Source organism: Pseudorasbora parva, chromosome 11 (genome assembly GCF_024679245.1).
Source record: "Pseudorasbora parva isolate DD20220531a chromosome 11, ASM2467924v1, whole genome shotgun sequence".
Lineage (NCBI taxonomy): Eukaryota > Metazoa > Chordata > Actinopteri > Cypriniformes > Gobionidae > Pseudorasbora > Pseudorasbora parva.
In genome coordinates this window covers 12542703-12556066 of record NC_090182.1, presented here as the reverse complement: position 1 = coordinate 12556066, position 13364 = coordinate 12542703, and the positions used below count along the sequence as shown (strand labels likewise).

At 36.9% G+C, this 13364-nt stretch overlaps 1 long non-coding RNA gene across 3 annotated transcripts in view; it reads left to right on the top strand.

Moving 5' to 3' along the window:
* LOC137092714 (uncharacterized) overlaps positions 1-13364 on the top strand; it is a 67633-nt gene that overhangs the window by 47588 nt on the left and 6681 nt on the right. For all 3 annotated transcript variants that reach the window (XR_010908329.1, XR_010908330.1, XR_010908331.1), the window contains exons 3-5: positions 6722-6885; positions 7203-7346; positions 11623-12467. This is a non-coding gene — a long non-coding RNA (uncharacterized lncRNA). The remainder of the gene's footprint in view (positions 1-6721; positions 6886-7202; positions 7347-11622; positions 12468-13364) is intronic.

Here is a 13364-nt window from a genome sequence, read left to right as displayed (position 1 = left end):
TTCTAGAATAATTGTGAGCAGGCATCTACTCATCTCACTTGCACAAAGCTGATTCAGTCAGAACAGATTAAAAACCTCCAATAATTAAATGTTAAATCATACAAATATACTTTATGTATTTAATCTCACTTTATTAACCAATGTCTTTGCTGCTGACCTCCAAAGATCCAATTCAACCATAACATTTTTCAAAAATGAATTTCGATAAACATCACGTGTGTTTAATTTTGTGTGTTTTTTACTGCTGGAGTAAGAGTGTTGAACCCTTTTCTGCGGTATCTTCTGTAATCCAGAATGACAGCACTGTTATTATTAAAAACAAACAAGCAAGCCCAGCGCATGGAATAAAAAGTGAAGTAAAAACATAGCTCATTACTTTCCAAAAAAATTGAGAGTGACGCAAGTAATGCATTACTTTCAAAACTACATTTCCCCAACACTGTATGTGAGTGTGTTGCTCTGTAATATTCTGGGCCCGTATTCTTAAAAAATCTTAAAAGGGTTGCTCATAGTGACAAAATTCTTAGAAATGTGGACGTTTCCTCTTATAATTAAAGAAAAGATCCTAGCAAAGAAAAATGTCGTTCAGAAAGCATCTTAAACCTTAAAGGGGGGGTGAAACACTCAGTTTCAGTCAGTGTCATGTCAATCTTGAGTACCTATAGAGTAGCATTGCATCCTGCATATCTCCGAAAAGTCTTTATTTTTTTTATAATTATATAAGAAAGATGCGCTGTTCCGAGTCTTTCCGAAAAAAGCCGAGCGGGTGGGGGCGTGTCGTGTGAGCGGAGCTAAATAATGACGTGTGCGCGCCGCTGTTATTGTGTTGAGTGCGTCGTAATGCTGTGTCATCCCTAACAGCGGGAAAAAACTTTATTCAAAATAAAAATATGGCTTTTAATCAGATACAGCCATACATCTATGATCCGGAATCAGACCCACAGGCTGCAGTTGAACAGGAGCAGCAGCAAAAACGACTAGAGCAGGACGTCTCTATGTGGTACAAGTTATACACTAACTATATAATATGCTTAGCGACTTGTGTTATTTACATATTTATACTTGAATTATATCGTCGTATTTTTGTCTTTGAAGGTGTACATGTGGGAAGTGCAGTTGTGCACGTGTGTTTGTGTGTTTACGCGTGGTTTATGTAGACAGTAAGCGGACCGGTTTTGCACGGCAGGTTAAGTTAGTGTTTACATAGAAAGACACGGAATAGTAGCGCATTTGAATGAAGAAGCGCGCTTATTTAATTCAACATATTTCCCCACTCTTTGTGTATTGTTGTTTGGAGTGCTTTTACAATACACAAACATAAAGTTACACATATAGTGGCCAGCTAAACAAATGTACACGCACTACACATCGCATGCTCCATTGATCAATTAACTATACGTGATCATGTTTGGGCTACTTGATGAGCATTGGCAAAAACACAGACATTTGAAGCAGTCTTACTCATCGCCTGCGGTTCTAACGTTGGGACCTTTATCGTTGGGACTGCTCCATCCTTCAGCAGTAGGCGATCGGAAAATCCGGCGTCGAGCTGGGCCTTGTTTATGAAACAGTCGGCACCGAAATGCAGTGAACAGACATAAACCTTTGCGCAACTCAGTTGCTGATCCGGAAAAGCAAATTCCATCCACTGTTGCCTTAACGCGGGGTTTTTTGGCAATCTGTACAGGACTGTCTTGGTCTGGTAACCAAAAACGCACTTTTTTGGTGACATTGTTAATTTCTTGAAGTCACATCACCTGTGCAGCGCAGCCTACGAGCCCCGCTTTGATGGGCGTAGCCTGTTGCTTTCGCTCTCTCTCTCACGCTCTTCCGGTAGAATTGTCCGTACGGCCCATACAAGGAAATTCCGACCTTTTAACGTCAAGTGGACCCATGATCGAAAAAAACTTGCCGAAACTTATGACTAACCGGAAGTAGTATTTTTGACAATGAAATACTCCCATCAAACGTCCACCTTAACTTTTGAAACTTTGTCCATGTTTAGTATGGGATTCCAAGTCTTTAACAGTGTAAAAAGATCAGTATGCATGAAACAGCATTTCACCCCCCCTTTAAAAGGTCATTTGGTCCAAAATTGTTAGGAGAATGGACGAGGACTTTCAAAAGGCTTTTTTAGCTGCGGAGAAAATGGACGAAACTTGAAGATAGAGAAGAAATGTGTTGCACACAACGCATGACAGTGAGTTAATAAGACGCTACACATTAGATCATGCAGGGATCATGTTTGTGACCAATCTTATTATAGACATGCTAACATCTGAGACAGCGCAGAAATGCCATAGTGCCAGAAATGGAAGTAATCACTACATTAACATATTTAACACCTGGAAAAAATGCAACTATGCAGCAGTGATGGTTTAGGGGTGCCACAAGTGATTACAATTACAGCATTTTCAGAAGCGTATTGTGCTGCTGTTCATTTCCTATCAAATATCATGAAGTATGTTAAGTATAGAGCATGGTAAATAAAAAATAAAGAATATATATACATGTATGTGTGTGTGAGTACGGTATTTTGAAGCAAAATTAGGAGTTTTCTGAGAGGATTCTGAGAAGCTTTAAGAATACGGGCCCAGGGCTCATATTTATCAAGCTTTAAATATGCAAAATCAAAATTTATCAAGCAAAATTGAATTTTTTAACTTTTAGTATGACTGTGTTAGCCTTAAAGTTATTAATAAGCTGGTATGTTCCAAAACTATGACAAATTTTGCATTTAGGAGATATAAGCATTCAAAATGTACAGTCTCTCACTTCTGCTAAAACGAATCTCAGATTTTGGTGACATCATCGGAGACTTCACTTTCTCGTCAAATCTCAAAGTGCTCTCTAGAATCTAAAGCCCGCCCCCTACACTGCTAAGGCGGCTGAAATCGGTCATTTGTTAACACACATTTACTCATTTATGGTGAAAGGCAAATAGCATACTATATATGTGATAGGAAACAATTCAGTGTAAATATGCTTTCATTTGAGGCGAATGAAGTCTGTTTTCACATTAGTTTCACACACCACAGCACGTGAGCGCAGCGCGGATCATATGCGCGAGTCGGCTCGGCACAGACAACAAACATATCGACCCATTTGAATTCTGCACAGAATGTTGCATTTCAAAGCGATATGGGCATGTTTTCCATAAGTATGTAATCGTGTCAGGTCAAGTCCAATGGATTCATAGACCCAGAAAACATGGGGTTAATCAACAAGATTACTTGGCTAGGTCAAATAATAAAGGTTAAGATATTTTAAGGGCTTCCTGCCCATCTTGGACGCCATCTTGAAAATTACACCTTTCTCATGGTCAGACTTTGGTAAACTTTTAGTATGTTATTAATGACACCTACAAAAACAGCTGAGAAACCTTTTGTTAAAGTTTTTAGGGTTAGGTGTTTTTTTCCCATATATATGCAGCTGCCAATGAATGAAATTTACTCCTACTTTCAAACTTAAGTATAAAAACAAGTTAACAAATTTCTTAGAGCTAAGAATCGCTCTTACTCTCCCAGTTATTTAAGACAGCTCGAGAGGTCTCTCAAGTGGTTAAGAGTTGCCAGTATGGGCTTGTGATGGCACTGAGGAGACGGTGACATGCGCAAATCTTTTAAGAGAGGGAGAATGTGTTCGAAATGTTTGACAATGAGCAGTTAATAAAACGGTTTATACAGAGCAGGCATCATCTTTTCCAGCGCTGGTTAATGTTGGGCTTTAAAAAAACATTGCTGTTCGACTAATTCAGCAAGCAGTGGCGATCGCTTCTTCCTCCAGCCAGTTCGGTTTTCTTTTGGAATCCATGGTGGCTGATTATTTAAAAAAAATCTAGGCCATATATAGGCAGGTCAGTTAACAGCACACTAGTTTAAAAAGTGTAATTAGGACATGATGGAAAACGTGTTTATCTTTCATTTCAAATGTGTATATATTCTCTTGAAAAAAATATATTTTCAACTGCGTGTTGAATGTAAACTCCTCTTAGGAATTTCTCAATTCAATGTGAATTTATCTGAGAATATTCTTAAATAAGGACATCTATTCAGTGATTGGTTCATGTCTATGATGACATCATCCAAAATCCTGTCTGTGGCACAGCAAAGTGTCGTGAATCAACTCTAAGACTGACACTAAGATTTAGTCCTACGCTTTACTTAAAGTATGATTAAGATCCTTGGTAACTCACTTTTAAGCGCAGCTTTGAGCCAAGAATTTTTTTACTCTTAAGTCAATTCTTAGCTGTGTAATTGTGAGTAATTCTCAGAAGCTTGATAAGTACGGGCCCTGGTCTCTATGGCTCAGATCTCGCCGTTAGTGTAAGTCTATAGGAAGTTTTTTGTTGCCCGTCACATCATATGGGATTGCTTAGAGGGGTAATAGCGTATTTGATAGGCTGAATGTCCATAAATGCAGAACAGATTACAAATTAAAGTTTAGGGTTGAGGTTTTGATGTTTTGGTATAGTTAATATAACCCAAACAATACACAAACATTGTGTTTTGGTAAGGACAAGCTGCAGGGATGACCAGACTTTATAAGTAAAGGTCTGGCTATGGGAGACTAGAGCAGAAAATAATGGGAATGTTCTAAGCAAGCTCCAGTCATTAAGTGTTTCTTGTGAGAAAGAAATTAGGATTCTTTCTTGAAAGACTTCAGCCAGCTACACACTGTTATGCTTCAGTAAAATGTCATTCTCGGTTATGAACAATTGCTTATTTTCTTGATTTGACACTTGATGACAAAATGATGTGTCAACCACAACACAAGAGTAATTTTTTTGCCATTTTTCTAATGGCATAATAATTAATTGTACACATGCAAAGTTTGTAATGATTTGCTGGGTATTAAAAGTCAGCTGGAAGGAATCAGAGATCATATGCTGGCCTTTATTCACACCCACAGGACATCAGCAGCAGAAGAACCACCTGTGGAGACCTGTCCAAATACAGACGCTCGCTAATTACTGCACTAGTGCTAGTGATTCCATAAAACAAGGACAATATGATAAAGACTAAAACAACTGTGATTTTATAGCTTATTTAATTTGAACTTTATACAAATCCATTTGGAATGCAGGTACATCTGGATTGGTTAGATCAGAAACTTGTATGTTAGGTTTATTTTTGAACTCTTTACAATAAATATTGAGGTCAGGACAATTAAATGGGATCATCTTTTGAATGATATTTATGTGATAATGCTCAAACATTCGTGATGCATTAATACAATTTGTACCATGTATCAAAGGGATTTCTTTACTCCTTCATAGATGTTTCTCGTCTGGGAACCGTTTCTTCATTTGGATTGTTTGGTGTTTCTTCTCTTCAGTTCACCTCACTCATTCAGGTCAGGGAACTGAGACAGCTGTGCCAGAAGCTTCTTTTTGAGCTCAGTGACTCATTTTTGTGTTGATTTTGATGTTTGATTTTTTTAATCATTATCCTGATGGAAGATCCAATCACGGCCCATTATAAGATTTCTAGCAGAAGCAGTCAGGTTTTGATTTGCTAGAATCCATGATGACTTGTATCTGAAAGATGTCCAGGATCAAAACGATTAAAGATCACACTTTACTTTTTATCCCTGTTTGCACCAAACCCATCTGGTGAGTTTGCTGCAAAAAAAGCTCTTTTTATAGTTTCCTCTGACCACAGAGCCAGGTCCCTTTTGAAGTTCCAGTCGTGTCTAACAACTGAATATACTGGAGTTTTTTGGATGAGCGACGAGATTTTTTCTTGAAACCCTCCCAAACAACATGTTTTAGTCTTTCTAACCCCAAGGCTAAACTAATCTCTGCAATTCTCCATCTGCAATCCTTGATGAGTCTTTGTTCACTCAATTGGCCTTGAGATTTTGTCCTTTGTGTTTCCCTCATATTTATACTCGTGTGAAAGTCATGGTTGATGGCCAAAAAAAAAAAAACCTTTAAAAAAATATGAATAGGAATATACTTCAGAGATATTTTACTCAAAAAAATGTCTAGGGTTGCCAATAATTGTGGCCAACGTGAGCTAGAGAACCATTTATTGCATAATGCCCCCCCCCCAGCCCAATTTCTATTATTTTACTTCAATGAAAGGTTATAATTCTGTGAATATTTTGAGTGAAAGATCAAAAGGATTAACAATGCAGATTTATTTTCACAGCTGCCTTTGCTCATATTTACCAAGGGTGCCAATATTAGTGGAGGGCTGTGTGTGTGTGTGTGTGTGTGTGTGTGTGTGTGTGTGTGTGTGTGTGTGTGTGTGTGTGTGTGTGTGTGTGTGTGTGTGTGTGTGTGTGTGTGTGTGTGTGTGTGTGTGTGTGTGTGTGTGCGTGTGCGTGTGCGTGTGCGTGTGCGTGTGTGTGTGTGAAATATCAGGACACAAATGTCTATAATGACATGGGTATGACGCAGGTATTACAAGGAGAGGGTGAAATATGAGGACATTACCCATGTCCCCATTTTTCAAAATGCTTATAAATCATACAGGATTTTTTTTTTTTTTTTTTTTTTGTGAAAGTAAAAATGCAGAATGTTTCCTTTGATGGGTAGGTTTAGGGGCAGGGGCAGTGTAGGGGGATAGAAAATACTGTTCATATAAAAACCATTACGCCTATGGAATGGCCCCACATTTCACAAAAACAAATATGTGTGTATAATTTATTTATTTTATTATTATTTTTTATGTTTCTGTCCTTTAATAAAAACCACTCGCCCTCTCTCTTGCAGTGACATCACTTCTCTGATGACCTGTTTACTAGCGTGCGGACTGCCCTACATTTTTTTCCCGTTTCGAGAAGCCATTTCACCTGGAGATGTACGTCACAAAGGGAAGAAAATAGCATAGCAACTTCGGTCTCATGCTGACTTTAACGAACATGCTTTCATAGCCGGTACAGTGCATTTTCATTTAATCAATACAAAGCACAAAAATATATATGAACAGCTGCTTTCTTTATTCCTTCAAAAAATTCATATGTCTATATATTCCTTTTACGCATTCCTAATTTTGAGTGTTTTTTTTTATTTTTTATTGCTGCCATAAATGTAATACTCTATATGCCGATTTCTTTTGACTCTCATACAGGTGAAATGTAATTACATTCTCTCGTGATTTACTAATGTTTCTGTTTCTTTGCTGCTTCACCTCAGCTGTATTATTTTTAGAACGCATGTGGGCTGTATTTCAGTATTTTTTTTCTTTTTGCAGTAACGTTATGTTCCCGCTCCTTATGGCCCACTTTCACTCTCCTGTGACACTGTGTTGGTATGGAGGAGCTGAATAATCCAGATCTCCACTTTAAAGACACAGTCCACCAGCGCTGAATCCCCTGAAGAACTGGTTCCCGCTGAGGTCATAGTTTGTTTTCAAACATCTGCTGAAATCAGAATAGAAAAGGAGAGACATGTTCATAATGTATGATGGTATTTGTTCTTGCATTTTCCCTGAAGGCCGTGTTTTTTAAAATGGCTGCCAAATACAATTTAAAGCTTTTTTTGTTTTTGTTTTAGTAAATGTTTAGTTTTTTCATTAAAAAAGAAATTCCACAAAAATGTTAGATTATTAGAATGACACTTTCTGAAGGATCATAAGACAGTGAATAGAGAGTAATGATACTGAAATTTCACCTTTACCATCACAGGAATAAATTACATTTTTGCAATATATAAAAATAAAAAACATTATTTTAAATTAAAAATGTTTTACTGTTTTTACTTTGTTTTTGACAGCTTTATTATAACTAAAACTGAAAGTAAAACCATAAAAAAAGTTATAAAATAAATGTAATATAAATAAATAAAACTGATTTCATTGCAGCTATTTGCCAAGAATATTTTAAGTTGGTTTAACTTGATGTACTAAAATAACTAAAACTGAAAATAAAAATATAATTTTGTTACTAAAAACTATTAAAAATGACATGAAACACACACAAAAAAATACTATTTTTTTTAAATAAATAATATATATATATAATCTCAAAATATTAATAAAAACTACTGTATTATAGTATCTCAATAATACCATAATAACACTGGCTTCTGATCAAATAAATGCAGCATTGGTGAATATAAGATACACACACATCAAACACATTAACACATTATTGAACGTCAGTATAACTCTGCTTGTCTGATTTTAGAAGAACACTACAGCAGATAGATGACCTCAAAGCTAACGGTCATGAACTATAAGCCACAAAAGTCACTTTTCTGTTTTATTTTGTCCATCAGTGACATTTGGTTTTTCTCATAGTGACAGTTTTGAAAGGAGTAGTACAGTCAGAAAATGTCACAGCATAGCATGTCAATGTGGACAGAAGTTGATGCTGATATGAAATCAGTCTTATGGTGTTGTGTGATATTTTAAGACGGATGGAACGGTGTCTGACGCTGGTCTAGGATCAGCGAAATGTCCAACCAGATGGGCGCTGAGATGTTTGCTAAAGGGCAGCTCTCCTGGGATATCTGCCATCTCTCATCCTGCTGATGTCCTGATGCCAGGCGGGCGCAGAACCACAGGAGAAGCAGAAAAATAGCACTGCTCTATAAAAAAAATATTCTTTTGTCAATTTCTGTACACATTTGATTCAATTTAGGTGTTGTTTGACAACACTTTTATTATAAATATAAAATACAAATGCTGATTTATTCTGCGTCAGTAACTAATACTTTTCTTTCCCACTCCTGCCCTATAATCTTATTTGTACGTTGCTTGTTGAAATGCTCGGATTCAACTGTAATACTACACACGGTAACATCAGCTCTGTACCTGAATACAGCACTGGAACAGGCAGCACTTATATTTGCAATATTTTTTTTTTTTTTTTTTTTGGTCTCCTTGTAGAAATACTCTTACTTTGCTTTGAAGAGTTGAAAATTATCTAAATATTTTGCATTGTGAGTGATTGCTGTTTGGGATTCTTGGGATTTTTCGTTAGTTTCACAGCACATTTGGAGAGTGATCTTTCATTTTGTGAATTATTTAATTTGCATGGATTAGGCATGTTGTTGTGTGGTTGCTAGGGTGTTCAAGGTGGTTGGATCATGTTCCCAGCTTACAAAATATCTTCTAATAATGTTTTGCTAAAGTTCCCATTAAGTTATAAAAACTTAATTTCTAAATGTCCTCTTAAAGGAACACTCCACTTAAAAAAAAAAAAAAAAAAAAAAAAAAAAAATATATATATATATATATATATATATATATATATATATATATATATATATTTTTTTTTTTTTTTTTTTTTTTTTTTTTAAAGCTTATTTTCCAAGTCCCTTAGACTTAAACAGTTGAGTTTTACCATTTTTGAATCCGTTCAGCCGATCTTTGTATCTGGCGGTAGCACTTTTAGGATAGTTTAGCATACATCATTGAATGGGATTAGACCATTAGCATTGCACTCAGAAATGAACAAAGACTTATAAGATAATATTTTTTCTATTTAAAACTTGACTAGTTACATCATGTACTAAGACAAACGGAAAATTAAAAGTTTAGATTTTTATACCGATATAGATAGGAACTATTTTCTGATTCCTGCGTAATAATCATGGCAATTTGTGGTCGTACCATGGGTTCAGCGGCGCGATGATATTACGCAATGCACACAGTCCTCAGATAGGTAAATTGCAGCCGACAAATTATGTAGTGGATTTACTGTTCAATTAGCCATGTGTGTGTGTCGTAAAAAGAAACGATTTTTCGTATCATAACAAGCAAAGAGTCTCAACTGAAGAAAAAAAAATGCTGCCTGCCAAAAAGCTCTCTAGCGCCCTCCAAATCTAGACGCACCCTAGCGGCAGCAAATCTAATCTGCCCGCCAGTGTCGTCTAGCAACTCTCAATACACTTCTGAGCTGTAAGAACTAAACTCTGGTCAGGCCAATCACATCGTGTCTAGAGTCGGTGGGCCGGGCTTAACATAATGACGGCCGAGTTGCACTTGCGTACTACTAGTAAACACAGAAACTGGCGAACGGCAGTCTTTTGAGTCAGCTTTGACCGCAACTCTGGAAGACTTGGAGTTAAGCTTTTCTCTGAGAAAAGAACAAAGAACGGCACTGAAGTCATTCTTAAGAAGGTAAAATGTGTTCAGAGTTTTGCCGATCAGATACGGCGAATGTTTAATCTATCAACAAGCTCTGTTTCACCTTCGTTGCTCTGGTTGGCGGTAACGCTATCCTATCACGTGCAGAGGGAGTTTGAAAGACGACCATTTATCCCGCCCCTCGGATTGAGCCCTGTCAATGGTGAGTTTCCAGACCAAACATCTTGATATGGGTCTGGCTTGTCAGGCTAGCAAACTTCTGCTCAACAAACACATGGTTTGAATTGTATTTTATTGGCTTAGAGGGCTATTCAAATCACTAACCCCAAGAATCAGCAACATATATGCATGGAAAGATTGCAAATATGATTCTTGACAAGTCTGATCTTCATTTTAGGATGTTGCAGTCAGTCCCAGTGTAAAGAGTACAAGCAAATTACATATTCAAATTGCTAGAGCTTACTCATTTGATGTCTCATTGTCATAGACTATTGCATAAAAACAAATTGATTTCCTTTGTGTGTGTGATTGAGGGTGATGTTGGGAAGCCTGTCAGAATGACATTCTCTTTGGTTTCATTTACGTGTTGAGAGAGAATTGTGTGCGTGCATTTGCTCATAATTGTCCTTGTGAAGGAGTGTTTTCTTGCAGAGGAATCTCCACACATCATATTTAACTAGAGGTGACACATAATTTACAATTGGTTGGATGCCTGAAAATGGGATTTAAATTATGCAAAGGCTTCACTAGGTGCTGGGTCATTTGGTATGCTGACATTTACTTGCCGACTGTACAGCCAAAATGAAAATCAGAGCTACTAACCAGGAACGTGTAAGAAATATAAAATTATGTCAAAGAGCAGAACATTTCTCGATGCAGGATTCGGCCCACAAACCATTTATCCACACTGGGTTATAAACACTTGTGCTCAGCCAAAACCTCTCCTCCCACGCACCATATTTGCTATTGCTGCATGCATGGGCAAGCATTCATCTGTCTTTACTTCAGCATATGCAGGGGATCAACCCGGCTTGCATTTATGTCTTATTCTTTACTGGACAAAGAATTTTGCTAGCTTCCTGGTTTCTGCTCAGCAGATTTGTGCATTTTTTTCCAGAATGCTCCAATCTTGTGGCCATGCTTTCAACAAATTCTTGGTATATGATTTTATGAGAATTTGAAGGGTTCACGTACAGTTTTTTAATACTTCAGAGGCATAGACATATGTCTAATATAACTAATTTTTCATCTAAAGACTTGAACAGAAAGAAAATTTTGCAACCAATATCAATATTCTGACACTATATTATTTTTTATGAACGTGAAGGTCAGGTATGATGACCCATGCTGCATTTAACCCATTCAAGCACTGTAAAAAAAAAAAAAACACGCAGCCATTAATCTTTGAATGCTCATAACATTCTAAACATTTGTCCATCTTCTAAACTGTAAATGTGTGTCATTAGTGATTCAGGGAATGAACCAACTCCTACTTCCAGAATCATTTACTTCAGTAGAGCCTACTAATCATTAGGTGACATGTCTGAACAAAGCATGTTTTCTTTTGTGTTGTCTTTAGGTGATGTACTTCATCTGTTCAACAGCACGGAGCACTTAAAGCCACACCGAGCAGTCCAAACTGACATGGTTTCTCTGGTCCTTCGATGATTTATTCTACATGCTAGAGCAAACACCACTGTGTGTGTGTGTGTGTGTGTGTGTGTGTGTGTGTGTGTGTGTGTGTGTGTGTGTGTGTGTGTGTGTGTGTGTGTGTGTGTGTGTGTGTGTGTGTGTGTGTGTGTGTGTGTGTGTGTGTGTGTGTGTGTGTGTGTGTGTGTGTGTGTGTGTGTGTGTGTGTGTGTGTGTGTGTGTGTGTGTTGCGTTGCGCTATCAATGGCAGCAGTGAGAAGCCAATGCAACACACTGCTAAAGGCTGATCCTGACATATCGATTTGTCTTGCGTGTTGAGTGTGTGGTGTGTGTCTTGCATACTGAATGAATATGTGTGGGTTTGTATTTCATGCTGAGTGATATTTATCCCAGCAGTGTCCACATATATTGACCGGGGAACCTCCGACAAGCAAAACCCACCTCTGTTCTCCTCTAAAATTTTCTCCCCTGGCCTCCAGTTTCTCTCTACATACTAAATAAGATTTTGTATTTAACAAAGCATGCCTCATCTAAATGCCCTTGTAAGTCGATGTGTGCATGTGTGTATGTGTGTGTGGCTTTTGCTGGCCATTCTCCCTCCGTATCATTGTGCCTTCTTCAGATGAAAGCAAAGTAATTAGCATGTTAATTGTATTCTAATTAAGTGAACCCATTTCATTTCTCCTACAATGCTCTCTCTCTAATCATCCGTTCTTTCTCCTTTTTAGAAATGGATGGGCATTGGGCAACAACAGTGTGCTACATACACATATGGTGAGTAGTTCAATATAATTATTCAATAATACAATATAAGAATTTCACAACTAATTTCACAAATTGTATTGAGGGGTATTGAAAGCACTCTAACTTTGCACCTATAAAGTAATGCTAAAAGTGTCCCATTCAGAATTGTCATAAGAAGCTTTTCTTCGTCACTTCATGCAGAGGAAACCCTCCATAACTTTACGTGAAAGAACTGACTGTGCATAATTCACGGAGCGAATATTAACCCTGCATTACTTTACACCAGATTAAATAACCATCTGCATCCATTCTCAGATCATTAGTATAATCTCACGTGAGATAAATGTAACATTTGCGAGCAGGATTTATGAGACATAATGCTCTTATTGAGGCGCAATAAAGATGAACACGCATGTATTTGTAATGCAAAAACAAGAATATTGTTACACTGTAAAAAATGTTTTCAAAAATAAGTTACCTGGTTGCCTTAAAATTCATTGAAATTAGTTCATTGAAATTAAAAAATTGAGTTAATACTGAACATTTTTGAGAATCGACAACGTTTATTCAAATATTATTAAAAGATTTTATAAGCATATTGGGTAATTGTGTGTTTTATTTGTGAAGACGCAGTGAAACATGCCAAATTGTGCTATTTTTATGAGTTCAGATATGAGTTTCTATTTATTAAACCAATTTTCTTCATTGTATCAACTCAATTTTTTATTTCAATAAACTCAAAATTTTAAGGCAACAGGGTTACTTACTTTTTTACGTTAAATCAACAATATTTTTTAAAGTGTACAAATAGGACTAGGGTTGACAAATGCTCCATTACTACTGGTACCAGTTGATCATAAAAAATGTTGAGGATATCAGCATTTCTGTCACTGGTAGTACAGACTACTGGGTATATTCGGTACCTGC